Here is a 17,324-nt window from a genome sequence, read left to right on the forward strand (position 1 = left end):
AGTAAATAAAGAAAATTGAACTGGTACAGAAACACCGTTGCTTGATCCTTTAATAACAAGGAAGACAAAATGATACCTGCTCTTTATAAAGCAGCAAATGACCATTAGTTTGTTGGATGTAAAACACTGATGACCTGCAAGTAATATTAGCAGTTAGACAAAATCATCAAAATTTCAAATATTATTCTGGTTTCAAAGGATTGGACTATCAAGTCTCATTGAATATTTAACTGACAAACAAAAGTGTGTGTATGTGTATAAAACAGATAGAGTTTCTGACTATCCAGGCCACTTTCTAGAGCAGTTAACTTTGCCCCCAAGGCTGATGAATCCTATTCTTCAGTACTGGAGAAGAGGGAAGGTCTTCTATTCTTGGACAGAAAAGAACTCAATATGAGATCCGACTTTCTTTTTTAGAACCACCTGCTCCAGGCAGAAATTTGCAGATCTTGGTAATATGCCACATTTCTAAAGACTTTTCTTATTCTTTTTGACTTTGGGTGTTTCCAATTCAGATGCATGAATCCAAGGGAATAGGAGTAGGGTATAGAAAGAAAATACAAGAGACAGAATGTGGGGGATAAAAGTATTTATTGAACACCTACTATATTCCAGGCATGCTGCCAATTGGTATCACCTACATAAGGAAGTTTAATTTTCATTACATTTCAGGTGATCTGTATTATTATTTCAATTAAATAAATGAGGAAACTGAAACTCACAGAGAGTAAGAGGGTTGCCCAAGTTCTCAGAGCTCTGGAGGGGCAGAGTTAAATTGTTTCTTGATCTTCTGATTCCAAGGCTATGTTCTCTTGTATGTTCTTGGTCTTCTGACTCCAAGGCTACGTGTACTATAATGCCTATGAGAGAGAGAAGAGAGGAAATGTGCTATGGTTTTCCATAGTCAGACTCCTTGCATGCCTTTTGGGGAATGTGGATGGTGGTAAGAGCTCAGGCTTTGGCGTGAGTTTGCAATGTGCCTGTAAGGCTGCACCCATTGTTAAAATAGTAAAAAGTGAAATATTTTTATACCAATTGATATATTTCTGTTGCCCTGAGTCCCTTGAATATTCTCTCTGTTACCTCAGTCATTCCAGACTCTACTCCAGGATTTTCCATACCTCCCTGTGAGTCAGCAGCCCAGTGGTTATGTCACTGGACATTAGAGGGCCTTGAGGACCCTAATTCAATTCCTTGGCTAATCTATTCTGATTCATCTTTATGATATGGTTTGGCTGTGTCCCCACCAAAATCTCAACTTGAATTGTATGTCCCAGAATTCCCATGTGTTGTGGGAAGGGTACAGGTGGAAGTAATTGAACCATGGGGGGCTGGTCTTTCTCGTGTTATTCTCGTGATAGTGAATAAGTCTCACGAGATATGATGGGATTTCAGCTTTTGCTTCTTCCTCATTTTCTCTTGCTGCCACCATGTAAGAAGTATCTTTTGCCTCTCACCATGATTCTGAGGCCTCCCCAGCCATGTGCAACTGTAAGTCCAATTAAACCTCTTTTTCTTCCCAGTCTCGGGTGTGTCTTTATCAGCAGTGTGAAAATGGACTAATACTCTTTACTATATCCATCATTAATAATTTTGAGTACCATTTCTTCCCCATTCTCCTTCCTCCTCTCTCATGAACCCAGTCCATCTATGGAGATTTCTATCTTTGCTAATATGAGTCCTTGATTTTTGTGGTGCTTTATGTGAAATATGGGTTGAGAAAGGCAGGAGAAGTAGTCCATACAAGGCAGAAGACAGAAACTCAGTTCATCCACATTATAAATAATTGAGAGGAGATATAGGAAAGAAAATAGCACCTTGAAGGCTGAAGTTTGATAAAGAGTGCCAGTGTGTTTGCTGAGCATGTGGTCCTGCAACAATAGTCAAATTCAATAAATTAGTAAGGAAGCAAAGATTGCTTGAGATATGTTTTTTGGGAATTGATCTTTCTTAAAGTTTTGAAAGGACCTAAGAGAAAATGAGAATTTGTTTCTAGTTACTACTGGGTTATGCTTCCTTATATTCTAGTCAATGCAAAGACTGGGCCACATGAAGCTCCTGATTTATGAAGGTGACAAGAGGATCTCTAAGATTCCTTCCAATGTTAATCATAAACAAAACACCTGAATCGACCCCTCAGAGGTTCATCAACTTCTATGGGTTCTATAGGTAAGATGACAAGCTATGAGGTCACGTGAAACTGATCTCAGTAGGTGAGTTATAGTCTTGGATGTACCTACATTTGACTGTGAGTTCTTAAGAAAGTATCTTACCTTTATTGGTCTCAGTATTTTTATTTGTAAAATAGTAGGTAACCTTTATTGCTGTCACTTATTTTGAAATTGTTTTTGTTGTTTGTTGTTACTATTTTTTGAGTTTAGGTTGTGCCACTCTACTTTTTGTCTAACATTTGATTAAATCCGTACAGCAAAGGTATAAATTATGTATGATCATTTCCTTTTCACAGAGTAGACGTAGAAAACATGAGAGGCATGCTGAAGACTCCTTCCTAGACAGTGGCAGAGCTGCAATTCACAGTGTCCTCTCTGCTCCAAATCTAAAGCTTTCTTCTTTATAACACATGGCTTCCCAACCTACCTCAAGACCCTAGACTGGAAGTCATGAGCAAGCTTTTGTCTAAGAGAATGTTTTGAAAAATATAAAATGCCATAGAAATATCAGGGTTTTCAATATATATGATCAGCTACTCATCTTCTTCTCTATACTTTTTGTTGTTTCATCAAAATTGACCTTATAGATTTGAGGTGGACGAGGTGGACACTGGGATGCATCTCCCATATCCCCTTCCTTCCTTCCTTCCTTCCCTCCTTCCTCCCTTCCTTCCTTCCTTCCTTCCTTCCTTCCTTCCTTCCTTCCTTCCTTCCTTCCTTCCCTCCTTCCTTCCTTCCTTCCTTCCTTCCTTCCTTCCTTCCTTCCTTCCTTCCTTCCTTCCTTCCTTCCCTCCTTCCTTCCTTCCTTCCTTCTTTAGTTCCTCCCTCCTTCCCTCCCTCCCTTCCTTCCTTCCTTCTTTCCTTCCTTCCTTCCTTCTTTCCTTCCTTCCTTCCTTCCTTCCTTCCTTCCTTCCTTCCTTCCTTCCTTCCTTCCTTCCTTCCTTCTTTTCTTGAGACAGGGTCTCACTCTACCACCCAGGCTAGGGTGCAGTGGTGCGATCTTGGCTCACTGCAACTTCTACCTCCCGGTTTCAAGTGATTCTCCTGCCTCAGCTTCCCAAGTAGCCGGAATTATAGGCGCGTGCCACCATGCCCAGCTAATTGTAATTTTTGATAGGACAGGGTTTCACCATGTTGGCAAGGCTGCTCTTGAACTCCTGGGCTTAAGCGATCTACTCACCTCAGCCTCCCAAAGTGCTGAGATTACAGACATGAGCCACTGCACCTGGCTCCAGATCCCTTTTCAATCAAGAACTTGTTACTCTAGTTCCTGGAGTACTGTCAACCTTTAGGGAAGAGATGGCTGATCCCAAGTCACACTCCTTCCTGGAGCAACCTACATCTAGTGACTGATTGATAAAGGAGTATAAGGAGCTCTGGCTACCTTGGCTTCACTTTTGAAAACTCTGAAGGGTCATTTTAGTTCCAGGGCTGTTGGTGGGGTTGACCAAGATAGTTTTGGAGCCTGCATCATGCTTTGCCTTCTCACACTGCCAGTCCTGCTTGTGGCCTTTCCCTCTTCCACAAGTGTTCATCTCAAGGCATTCCCTGAGAACATCCTGAGTGCTAAACACCTTCTGAGCCTGCTTCCTAGGGGAATCCATCGTGTAACAATATTTTGTTATTGTTGGTTCTTCATAAGTCTGACTTTCCTACTGACCTAAACATTTCTTGAGGGCAGGAAATGTGTCATATTCATTCCTAAGTCACCAATGCTTGGCTTGATATTAGGTCCAGAAAAAAAAAAGCTCATTATATGTTCAATGAACTTCTAGGATAATAATAATAATAGTTAACCCTTATATAGTATCCTCATTAGCTAACTTCTGTATTAAAGGTGTTGAACATATTAGCTCAACCCTACAATCATCCTAGAAAGTATTATTATTATTATTACCATTTCACAGACAAATAAAGGCAAGAACCTAATGGTTCGAAGTTCTACCCAAGCGTACATATCTAGTGGAGGATCTGGGCTTTGACTGCAGGAAGTCTGTCTCTGAAATTCACTCTCCTAGCCACTACTCCTTACTGCTTCTTGTATCTGTGTATCTATCAATCCACCACTTTATTGAAGGGGGATAGGAAAGAGCTAGGTAAGAGCATAAGGAAGGATAGTTTTTTGTTTGTTTGTTTTTTGTTTTTAATTTCAGGGGGACTGGAATTATCACAGAACATTTCTGGGGATGGAGTGTCTGCTTTTCTTGCTTGGAGTCCAGGCATGGCATATGAATAGTGTAGGGCAACAGAGCTCCCCAGGTGACTCTGATGTATAGGAAGGTGTGGGAATCCCTGATGCAGGGGGCAGTTTCAAGTGTACAGAAGGCACTTTCGCAATTGCCTTAACAGAGGCCCTAAGATGTGAAATGATCTGGCAGTAGCTACCCTGGTAGAGAGAGAGGAGCCAAGACTTTCCCTTGTTTCAGGGTCCTGGTCCAGGGCTCTTTGAGCTGCACTTCCTGAAGTTGGGCCAGGAATCTGCCTTGGGCATGGGGGAACCACATACCTCACACGTGCATCTAACGATTACTCAGGAAGTGGACGCTTTGGGGCTGACAAACGCTACACCGGAAAGGAGAGGGGAGAGCCTGCCAGGAGGGGGTCGGCAAAGCCAGTTCCCTCAAAGCATTGTCCTTTCCTTCCTCCAACAGGATGCCAGGAGCCCCACAGAAAAGGGACTCATTTGTCTTCCTTCCCAGCACAATAACTTGTTGCTGGCCTTTCTCTTGGGCCTTGCTCAGAGCAACAGGATACAGTCTTTGCCAGGGGAGAAGGAAGGAAGGAAGGAGGGGAGGGAAATGACAGGAGCTCAGGATCTCCAGTCCCCATCCTGGGCCCTGGAGAGACCCAGCACTGTGAGACCAGGACCCAGCCTAGGGCTGTCCAGGTCCGGTGGGCCTGGTATGAGGAACAATTTCCAGTTTCACAGAAAACCTTAATCAGATGTAAGCTGAGTACCCGTTAGAAACTGAGCTATCATTTGTGAGCATATCTGAGTGGCCTCTCTCCAACTTTTATCTTAATCTCATTTAGAAAAGAAAAAATAAATTGGGTCAATTCAGAATTGTACCTTCTTTCCTCTTTTAATTCATTGTTAAGAAGAAGAAAAGAAGGTATGCATTGGAGTTTTTGTTTGTTTGTTTGCCATGGAAAAACCCTCTTATTGACTTGATTAAACAAAAATAACACAAGCTACACAGGAAAAATTTTAGCTACATAGACACCACCTTTGTTTTAAGGCTGTAGTAGTTGGCATAGCATCTTCTTGCTACTTTCTCCAGCCTTCTCTGTGGACCGCAGTGATACGTTCAGAAGCCTTTTAGTTAACACAGGAGTTTCTAAACACTTTTCTATTAGTTTTTCACCTGCTCATTGTCTGTCATGCCTGAGGCCTGCAATGGTAACCTTTAAAATTTAAAGGCGAAAGCTGCTGGGCACAGTGTCTCACACCTGCAATCCTAGCGCCTTGGGAGCCCACGGCAGGAGGATAGCTCACGTTCAGGAGTTCAAGACCAGCCTGGGCAATGTAGTGAGACTCCATCTCTACAAAAATAAAAAATAAAAAATTAGCCATGCACCATGGTGTGCACCTGTAGCCCCAGCTACTTGAGAGGCCGAAGTGGGAAGATTGCTTGATCCAGGACATTTGAGCCTGGGAAGTGGAGGTTACAGTGATCTGAAATTGTGCCACTGCACTCCAGCTCCAGCCTGGACAACAGAGAAAGACCTTGTCTCAAATTTAGAAAAAAAAAAAAAAAAGGAGGGTGGGGTAGGTGGGAGGAAGCTAAAAGAGAAAAAAAAAATGGAGCATTTTTAAAGCTCTTTTTTTTACAATTGAGGTTTTTCTGGTCTCATCCGAAACCTACAGCATCAGAAAGTGCATGTGTGGATGGCAGAGGCCTGGAGGGGGCTTAGCTGTGGGAAAGATGGCAGTGGGGTGGGTTGTAGAATTGGAATCAATATTGCAATCCACCACAGAGGTATAAACAAAACTGAACAAATCAATGCATTTTAATAAATGTTTATTTGTTATATTTATGAACATGTATATATGCCAGACCCTGTGCTGGGTGTGGGTTGTACAAAGCTAATGCTGGAGCTTGTAGTTTAAAAGGTGGCTCAGATGAGTAATGAATAACTGACAGCATTAGAATTATTTACGCAGGGAGAGTCAGCTGTCTGGGAGACTGACAGGCCCTCCTGAGGAGACTCCCTTACCCTGGCGAAGCAAATGGGGGAGAGGGACAGATGAAAGTGAGTCCGAGCTCACCTTCCTCCGTGGGAATGGTTGTTGAAGAAATTTGCACTCCTTTTAGATTAACATTCTAGTCTTGCCTCTAAGACTTTTCCAAGGTGAAAAAAAAAAATTGTATTCAGTTGAAACATGGGCCCTTGATATGAACTCTGCTGCCTGTCAAAGAGATCACATAATTAATTTTTAAAATTAAAGTTATTTGGATTTCAGCACCGACAATTTAGTGATGAGACTAGTGCTCTCGCATACACACACACACTCTCTCTCTCTCTCTCTCTCTCTCTCTCTCTCTCTCTCTCTCTTTTCTGTATTTCCCACCTGGAGTTGAGATGCAGATGTGAGGTGGTGAAGAGGGCCTGAAGACATTTCTGTGGTGGGCCCTGAGGGAAGAAGGGGAAGAAAACAAAGTCCCTGGCCTGTGTAGCTCCCAGCCCTGATGGAGGCCATAGTAGAAAGTAGTAGACTGGGATAAAGTCTAGAGTCAACTGACTCCATCCTCTCTTCACCACTCAGAGTTGCCCTTGGAGAAGACTTCCTAAAAGAGGTGAGAAAAACAGGAAGGGTGGTGGGAAGGAGCGAGAGGGCCAGGGAGAAAGAGGGGCAGAGGAAACACTCATTTATTGTGTGCTCTGTGAAGCACTTTACACATAGGATTTCTCTTGGTCCTTACTATTAATACATCTCCATGAATTACAAATGCTTGTCCTCATTTTCACCGGGGTGAAAATGGAGGCTCAGAAGGATGGATGATTCATACAGTCATATCACTGGAGAGAAGAACTGGGATTCTTCCCCAAACCAGCCTCATTCCAAAGCACATATTCTTTAGAGTACCCCACTCTTCAGAGTAAAAACCCTTTCCTGGATGATTTTGCATTATCTGATGAAACTGAGATGTGACTGGACGGCAGGTGAACCTTGCCTGGTGAAGAGCCACTCCACTGTCCAATGGGGAAGGTGCCCTCTTTCACGTCAACAAAGGCACAGTTTCTCTCTCAGAATTTTAATGATTATTTTACAACTTGTAATTTTTCCTCCTTTCTGTAGGTATCTAGTGTTTCTTGATTGTTAAGGAAGGGAGGAAGTTTTCGTTTTTTAAGAGAGAGAATTTTTCTGGCTAATGTATGCCCATGAGCCACAGCTTTGGCATCACCTGGGAGCTTGTCATAAAGAAAGAATCAACAGTCACAGTCTTCCAGAATCAGAACTTCAACAAGATCTGCAGATGTTTCATATGTATATTCAAGTTGGTAATGCATGGGATAGAGGACATGATTTAGATTCAGACCCGGCTTCAAATTCCCATTCTAGTGTTTACAAATAAGACCTTGGGCAGTTTACTGAATTCCTGTGGATTTCACTTTCCTCACTCATAAACTAGGAAAGATGATGCCCATTGCACAGGCTTGTTGGAAGAGTAAGGCAGCAATGTTAACTTCAGTGCTGCTACTCAGTATGTCAGTATGCCATCCATGAATGGTAATTCTTCCCTTCCAAAAAAAAGGAATTCCCTCTTCAAGAATGTGCACACTACAGAATCTGTTCTCTGAAATACAATGTTTCTGAAATACTAATCATATCCATTTGACCAGTGCTTTGCAATGTGGTAGCCACGTGTGATGCATGACTTGCTTGCTATATGACTGACCACTGGAATTAAATTAAAATTAATTAAAATTAAATAAAACTAACACTTCAGTTTATCTGTTGCACTAGCCACATTTCACTCCTCAGAAGCTGCATATGGTTAGTGACTAGTGTGTTGGACAGCATTGATATTGGACATTTTCATCATCATGGAAAGTTCTACTTGACAGCATTACATTAGATACCTCCCATTTCTCCTGGGCATTTGCTAACCCACAGCTTAACTGCTCACGCAGTAGGAGCTCAATAGGTGCACCTTGGCTTGAACTCTGCCGCCTCCCTTATTGGAAAAGAGAAATGATTTGAGAATCCCAAGATCTGTTTTCCAGTTACTGCTCCATCTGCTGAGGAGATGCGTGACCTTGGCTAAGTCACTTTTCCTCTCTGAGTCTCAGTTTTCTTATCTGCAAATTTACAGGGGAAAAGGTAATAAGAATACCTCAGATTAGTCTAGAAGCTTCTTCACTTTTTATCTCTTTTGGTAGTTTCACCAGTCTTCCGTCCTATAGGGTGACCAACACATCCTAGTTTGACTGGTCCTGAAAACTGAAAGTCTCACGTCACAGGAACCCCATCATTCCCAGGCAAACCAGGACAGTTGGTCGCCCTACGTACAGGTCCCCTCCAGTTATAAAATCCATGGTCCTGTGCAAGCCTGAGAGTACTGTGCCAGAAACCCCAAAACTGCTGCAAATACCAGAGGAGTCTGAGCTCAGGCTCTGAAATCAGACAAACCTGAGTAAGATGCTGATGCTCCCACTTTATTTCGATGTAAACTTAGGCAAATTCCTTAGTTTCTCTGAGACTTAGTTTCCCCTTCTGCAAAATGAGAGTGCTAATGATAGTTCTTCCTCCTGGGTGTTGTGAAGATTAATTTAACAAAGCTTTGCAGAATGCTGAGCACTCCGAACAATGTGAGTAATTAATTCAGCAGACTCTGGAAAGGGGGCCGATCTGCCTTTCGGGAGATGTGATTAGGACATTCGTGTGTAACCCAAAGTATCTGCTAAAAGAGATATGACTTGCTTATGAGCCATTAAGTTCCTCTTATCAAAAACTCCCACAACCTCTGCCCCAGACTCAATTCGAATACATAACAGTTCAAACTGGTTAAATAGAGTACATTTCAACTCCCCCTGCCCCTGCTGGGATAATGACTCTGATGCAGCAAGTTTACTGAAACACAAACTAATCATTCCTGTTGCCAAAGTAGGCTTTTGGCAGAGGTCTGTTAAGAAAGAGAGAAAGAGAGAGTGAGAAAAATGTCCTGGATTGCTGAGGCAGCACTGTATTTAGACAATTAAATTTGGAAAAGCAAGACAGTTCCTGTAACTACCTCCCACATCCCCTACTCCAAGAACAAAAGGTTTTGTTGAAAGTATTCATATGGATATTAATACTGAAACTTTAATGAGCCCCTCAGTAAACTCATCAGCTAAGTAATTACACCCAGCCACGGTGCTACCAGTGGGAAGGGTACAAAATCTCGCCTCCAAAAATTAGTCACTTGTAAGTTAACCCCACAGTCACGTCAAGCAACCCACACTTGATGGCTGATTCACAAAGATTCCTTGACATCTCTGTAGTTAAAGGGGCCAGATCACCATGGGAAGTCTGCAGAAAGGGAAAAGTTCATATTTACAAAAGACCTTTATGTTGCAGAAGAGTTTTGAGGAAACCAGGGTTATAAGTTAGTCACTGGGTTAATGAGGGCAGAAAGACTAGTACTGCCAAGAACTTGCTGGGTGTGAAGCAGGGCGCTGAGCATTGCGCCTGCCTGATCTAGTTTAATAGTCACCTAAATCCTGGGGACAGGGATATTTCTACCATGCCCAGGGGAGGAAACTGAGACTCAGGGGATGTGGAAGGCTTTGTCTAAAGTCTCATTGCTAAAGGGGCAGGGCCAGAGCTTTGAACTCAGGCTGTAGGTGAGATTTGAGCCTCACCTATGAAATTGAGATAGAAGAAAAAGATGGGAGTTTTCTTTTTTACTTACTGGAGTTGTTTCAGGGGTTAAATATTCACCTTGGGTTTGGCCTTGACCCTTGGAATGTAAATCCATAGAGGAAAGACTCTCTTTGCTTTCCTAACCCACCCCATCTCTAATTGTCTCTCTCTCAGGCTCAGAGTCTACACAAAAGACCAGGGCTCAGACCTCTCATCTACTACCCAGACTGCTATATCTTTGTCCAGTCTTTTATCTTTCCTTTTTTCTAGCTGGTTATATAGAGAAATAGGAAAGACTAAGAATGAAAAAAAGGGAGCATATAAGAGTGAATGAGAAATAATGAAAGAGAATAAAGAACAAAAAAATTGAATAAGGAACATTGAAGAAGAACAAATGAGAGTGATAGGTTAGGCTGCTTTTGTCATCCAAACTGCATTTGAATCATTGCTCTTATGTACACTCGCTAGCTGTAAAATTTTGAGTAAATCTCTCTGTCACTCAGTTTCCTTTTCTGTAAAATGACAGTGATACTACTAATTTCACAGGATCATTGTGATAATCAAATAATATTGTCCATGCATTTTCCATTCCCCATTAGGCACTCCATAAACCAACTAACCTGCCTCCCTCTTGCTAACTTCCTTCTGGTTTAGTCCTTGAAACAACTCATGGAGCAAGTGGTATTTATATTCTCATTTTACAAATGAGGAATGGGGAGCCTAGGGAGAGGAAATAATAAGGATCACCCAGCAAGTGAATGTCCTAGCCAGAATTCAAATGCAGATCTGTCTTTCTCCACTACTTAGGAAAGAAAGAGCAAGGTTGGGGGTGGGGGTCATCTGAATGGCCCGGGCTTTTACAGTTTCTCCTTTAGCTGCTCCACTGGAGGGCTGTTGAGAAAATTATCCAAATCATGTTAATGAGCAATTGAGTGCCGAGTTTCTCTGAGGGAAGATAACGAACAAAAGCTCTGGTTAGGGCTGGCAGCCAGGAGCTGCGATAGTTATCTCAGCTGATACCACCAAGGAGCTCTCAACTCAAATAATTAACTCAATTGCCTTCTCTCAGGGGTGAAGTGGGGCTAATAAAACGTAACCACCTAGCCTGTGGGAAAATGACTGTGCGCCCGTAGATGAAGTGCTTTCAAGACCATCTGGTGCCTAGTGGTATCATCGCAGAAGCCATGGTGAGTACCAACTGGGCCCAGGGAGAGCCTTGACTCCTTGGAAGGAGCCTGCCAGTCTTACTATTGGCTCAACAGAAGTGGATCTGAATCCAGGATGTATCACTCTGGAGCTTAGGATGTTGGATGTAGCTCTCAACCTCTTTGAGACTTGGTTCTTCCTCTATAAAATTGAGTTAATAGAATTTACATCCTGGCAAAAGTGTTGGATGGGTATAAAAGAAAGATCTTGATATAGGACCTGACACACAGTAGTTACTCAGCATACTTGAGATTTGTCCTCCTACAACAGATGTCTCTGGGGAAGGAGAAGAAGAAAGAAATGCAGTCCCCACAAGCAAATAAACTGATTTGCATCTTCTTGTTAGGGAAATGGCAGTTTCCCAACGCTAAGATTTGAGTAGGCAAATCACTTTTACTGATGGTGTGAGTTTTAATGGCTTCAGCCAGTTGGTCTTTTCCTCCCACTGCTCCATTACTACAGAAATGTATTTCCTTTATTCCTTCTGACCCATAGTCCCGGTTGATTGAGAGCTTACTTGAGGCACCGTGCTAAATGCTTTCCTGAGATCTCCCATTTCACAATAATAATAAATGAGTGATCACATGTATCCTCCAACAACTCTGGAATAGGAGCAATTGTTATCCCTATTTTACAGATGAGGAAACCAAGGCACAGAGAGGTCAAGTCACAGACCCGGGGTCATTTAGTAGTAAGAGGGAGAGTTAAGACTCAAACACAAGTCTGTCTGAGTCCACTACTCTTAGCATGGTTGGAGTCAGGAACTCTTCCCTAGATCACTTTGCAAACACCAGCTGACCAGGTTGGACAGCTCATCTGTTCAGTTCAGTCACTCCTTCCTAGAGTCTGATGTCTGCCACCCTCATCTCCCGAAAGCCGGTTCAGAGCTTCATCTTCATTCAGAAGTCACTGGCTACCTTTCCCAAAGCATCAGTAGGGTTGCCTGACAAAGAAGACTATACTAAAGTTGCCAAATTGAGTCGTGGCCCCTCTCCCCTTGCCCAGTCCATCTCTGCTCCCTCATTCTGTAGACCCAGGCTTCCTCTTCCCCTCAGTGCTGCATGGCACACAGTAGGTACTTGTTTGTGGCCTGAGCTCTCATCACATTTAATCTTAAATAGTCTTATATAGTCACATATAGTCTTGCTATATTACTGACCACTGGAAAAATCACATTCTCTGAGTCTCATTTGCCTTATCTATAAAACCAGCAGGGGGAGAGATGAGGATAATTCCCAGAGAGAAGTAATATAGCTAGAGATTAAGAGCATAGGCTTTAGAGCAGACTGCCAGAGTCCAAGTCTTGCTTCTACTAGCTCTGTAACCTTGGCCACTTCACGTAACCTCTGTATGACTCAGTTTGCTATAAAAGGCGGGTGATATCAATAGTACCTAGTTTGCAGGTGTGTTGTGAGGAGTAGTGAATACATGTAAACTACTTAAAACAACCTTCTAAAGGGCTGTATTCAAGATTTAATAATAAAAATAATAAACAATAACTATTACTTGTATCCTGTTACAGAATATAAATTTATAAATACAAATGAGATTTCACCAGTCTCATTAGCCTCCCATGGAAGCCTTTGAGAGGTTACCCTGCCTCTTTACTTTTGAGATAACAGAGATTCAGAAAGGCCAAATAATTATTCCAAGATCAAAGAGATGCAGACCAGGATTTCTCTCCCCTGCAGAGGCAGATGTATGGTAGAGCCTGACATACATCTTAGTGATTTTCTCTTTCTCTCTACGCCCCTTCCTCCTCCATCTCTGTGAATACCTGAGAATGTCTATGTAATCTAAGCCTTAGTTTCTTTAACTATGGGGGTGATACAGCCTATCTATCATCTGGGAATATCTAAACATTTGCTGCTCAAAATAAGAGCCACAGAACAGCAATATCAGACCCCCTGGAGCTTGTTAGAGATGTGGACCCTCAGGCCTGCTGAGCCCAAATTTGCATTTTTAACATGATCCCCCAGGTGATCTGCATACATGTCAAAGTTTGATAAACACTAAACTAAAAGATGTAAAAGTGTTTTGTAAACTGTGAAACCAGGTACACCATGTTAACAGTAATTTGATATAAATGAATAGCAGCATACCTATACATGCTCAGTATTTCCATTCACGTAGTCATTACTGGCCACTTGTTCCTGAGGAAGGGGAGGACAAGAGTGACCAAAGAGAGGCATTCCCTTGGTTAAGTGAATTGGTTCCTGGGGAACACGCTTATGTGGGACATACACTAAAAAATTACTGTTGCTTATCTGAAATTCAAATTTAACTGAGTGACCTGTTTCTTTTCTTTTCTTTTCTTTTCTTTTCTTTTCTTTTCCTTTCCTTTCCTTTCCTTTCTTTTCTTTTCTTTTCTTTCTTTCTTTCTTTACTTCTTTCTTTTTCTTTTCTTTCTTTTCTTACTCCTTCCTTCCTTCCTTCCTTCTTTCTTTTGAGACGGAGTCTCACTCTGTCACCCAGGATGGAGAGCAGTGGCACTATCTCGGCTCACTGCAACCTCTGCCTCCCAGGCTCAAGCGACTCTCCTGCCTCAGCCTTTGTAGTAGCTGGAGTTACAGGTGGGCACCACCATGCCCGGCTAATTTTTGTATTTTTAATAGAGACAGGGGTTGCACCATGTTGGTCAGGCTGGTCTCGAACTCCTGACCTCGTGATTCACCCGTTTTGACCTCCCAAAGTGCTGAGATTACAGGCGTGAGCTACCGCACCCATCCATGACCGAGTCTTATCTGGGAATTATTCCTAAATGGATCCAGTTGTCTTTTAAGTGCAAAGTCCTTGAAGTTTGGGGTATTCATTTAGCTAATCGCAGAGCTCAGCGTTAGGCTTTCTTTTGATCCTAAGGTTACTGAACAATGGTAGGGAAGGGAATCCTGAATCCTATTAGCAAGTGTCCCACTTTGTGGAGTACCCATCATTTCCAGTCACTTAGATAATTACTGCTTCAATCTCGAGCCTTGCTACTCCAAGTGTGTGATCAGCAGCGTTCCTTGTTAGAAAGGCAGAAAGAATCTTAGGCTCCCCTCTAGACCTACAAAGTCACCTGCAGTACAGGTGATTAACATGTACCTTAAAGTTTGAAATCCAATGGGCTAGGCAATTTGGGGTAAGGAATAGTCAAGTATTCCTTGAAAAAAAGAATCACTAGTAGACTTGATTTTTTTTTTTTCTAGACTGGTTTAGGTGTACAGCAAAATTGAGCAGAAAGTACAAAGTTCCTATATACTCTTCTCTACCTTCACCTAGTTTTCCCTATTATAAACATCTTGCATTAATGTACTACATTTGTTACAATGGATGAGCCAATATTACATTATTACTAACTCAAGTCAGTAGTTTACAGTGAGGCTCACTCTTTGTGATGTACACCCTATGGCTTTGTGGGTTGTTTTTTTTTTTGCAGTGTAAATTTCACAATTTATTAAAATTTAAGGTACGTTATAAAACTTAACCTTTGCAATAACCCCGTGAAAGTAGATAATTAAGGGTATTTCTAATTAAATTTTACAAATGAGAAAATTGAGGCTCAGGGGGGTTATTTAACTTGTCCAAAGTCACAAGGCTACCAACTGGCAAAGGCAAAATTTAAGGCTAGATCTCTTAATAGAAATGAATATATTTTCTCATTCAACCACAATGACTTAAAGAATCTGTTCTCTGTTTTCAAAAAAATTATTTCAACTTTTATTTTAGATGCAGGGGGTACTTGAGCAGGTTTAGTTAATGAGTATATTCATTGCATAATGCTGAGGTTTGGAATACATATGATCCCTTCACCCAGGTGTGAGCATAGGACTCAAAACTCATTCAATCCTTGCCTCCCCTCTTTAGTAGTTCCCAGTGTCCATTGTTGCCGCCTTCTTCTTCTTCTTCTTTTTTTTTTTTTTAAGACGGAGTCTCACTCTGTTGCCCAGACTCGAGTGCAGTGGCGCTATCTCGGCTCACTGCAAGCTCTGCCTCCCCGGTTCACGCCATTCTCCTGCCTCAGCCTCCCGAGTAGCTGGGACAACAGGCGCCCGCCACCACGCCCGGCTAATTTTATGTGTTTTTGGTAGAGACGAGGTTTCGCTGTGTTAGCCAGGATGGTCTCGATCTCCTGACCTCGTGATCTGCCCACCTTGGCCTCCCAAAGTGCTGGGATTACAGGCGTGAGCCACCGCACCCGGCCTCATTTGTTGCCTTCTTTATGTCTATGAGGACCCAACACTTAGCTCCCACTTATAAGTGAGAACATGTGATATTTGGTTTTCTGTTCCAGTGTTAATTCACTTAGGATAATGACCTCCAACTGCATCCACATTGCTGCAAAGGACATGATTTCATTCTTTTTTTGGTGACTGTGTAGTAGTCCACATTTTCTTCATCCAATTCACCATTGTACCACATTTTCCAATGTACCACATTTTCTTTATCCAGTTCACCATTGGTGGGCACCTAGGTTGATTCTGTATCTTTGCTATTGTGAATAGTGCTGTGATAAACATACATGTGTCTTTTTGGTAAAATGATTTACTGTCTTTTGGATATATTCTATGGGTTTTGACAAATGCATGATGTTGTGTATTGGCCATTACAGTATCATATAGATTAGTGTGTTACTGCCCTAAAGATTCCATGGGCTCCACCTGCTTGTCTCTCCTTTCTTTTCCTTGAACAAACTATCAATCTTTTCACTGTCGAATACCGTCTTGATTTGTTGAAAGAAAGAAAGAAAGAAAGAAAGAAAGAAAGAAAGAAAGAAAGACTCCATCCATAAGGACAAAGAGTATGTTTCTGATAAAAAAACTGATACTTGCCCAAGGTCATCAAACTAGTAAGTGTAGTCGCTGAGTTTTCAACTCATGTCTGCCTAACTCCAAAATCTGGGGGTTTTTTTTCTTTTTTTTCCCCCCTCTCTAATATGACCATGCCCTCTCTTACTAGGAGAGGAGACATTTGTACTTTCGTGCTATAGGAAGGTGTAGAGTTCTCCACAATTTTTCCCTCTAAGGATAGCATTAGGGCAGGGAGAAGGAATCTGTCTGGTGTTTGAACTACTGAGGCTCCCAAGGGTTCCCAGTGGGCACTTCAGTGGGACCTGTAGGTAAATTTCTAAAATCTCCCACCAGCTGTTTATTTATTATTATTTTTTAAATCACCTCACTCAAACCAGTTTTCATTTACAAGTGGGATCATAGAAATGCTAATGATCCAGATTGGGCTTGCTAATTACTTCTTAATCAACTGTGAATGGGCCTTTGCTACCAGCACTCGGTGGCTGAGAAGAGGGCTCCAGCTGGACAGATAAAAGGAAGCAGGTTGCTGAAGTGCCACTGGCCTTGAGAATAGGAAGCCGTGGAGTGTGGTGGTGTCTTCTTTGCATGTTTTCTGTTCTGCTCTTTTGTCCTGATGCTTTGGCCCAATCATGAGGTATCCCAAGGGAAGCCAAGGTATTCAGAGGATGTAAGAAGCCAGACAAAGCCGTAGTGAACAGTTAGCAAGCAGAGGTTAGTCAACAAATGGTGACTGGATCTACATAAAATGTTGGATATTGTGTTGAGTGCTTTCTTCCTGACCCTGTGAAGATTCTGGTTTTGGAGAGAGGACATGAAGGCAAGTGAACGTGTAGGGAGGAAACTTCGAGGAACATTTATGAGAGAGGAAGTCATGAGTCAGAGGCACCTGCAGGGGGGCAGGAGAGAACAGGAAGAAAACACTTACAGGGCATGTTCTAAAATAATTGTTGAATAAATTATCTGAAATCAAACACTTTCTATGAAAGATACTTTAATAATAATAGGTGCCACAAATTGTGTACCTAATATGTGCCTGGCCTGTGCCAGTCCATCACAATGACCATTTGAAGTCGAGGTTTACTGCACCTATTCTATAGATGCAGAAACTAAGACTTAAAAAGGTTAAGGGTCAGACCCACAGTCATAGTTCTAGTAAGTAGCTCTTCTGATTGCAAAGCATATACTTATTCCATGGCTGGGTCTGCCCTTTTATTTGGTTAGACGTTTAGATGATAGAATAAAGTTAGATATTTCAAAGCTCAAAAGTTAGAGAAGGGAAAATCCTATATTGCATCAGTAAAGGTCCAG

General features: G+C 42.0%; 1 long non-coding RNA gene across 1 annotated transcript in view; it reads right to left on the bottom strand.

Moving 5' to 3' along the window:
• Nucleotides 1-627: 627 nt before the first annotated feature.
• LOC106998919 (uncharacterized) overlaps nucleotides 628-17,324 on the bottom strand; it is a 68,456-nt gene continuing 51,759 nt past the window's right edge. Inside the window, exon 3 of the long non-coding RNA XR_001445498.3 lies at nucleotides 628-860. This is a non-coding gene — a long non-coding RNA (uncharacterized LOC106998919). The remainder of the gene's footprint in view (nucleotides 861-17,324) is intronic.

This window comes from Macaca mulatta, chromosome 1 (genome assembly GCF_049350105.2).
Source record: "Macaca mulatta isolate MMU2019108-1 chromosome 1, T2T-MMU8v2.0, whole genome shotgun sequence".
NCBI lineage: Eukaryota > Metazoa > Chordata > Mammalia > Primates > Cercopithecidae > Macaca > Macaca mulatta.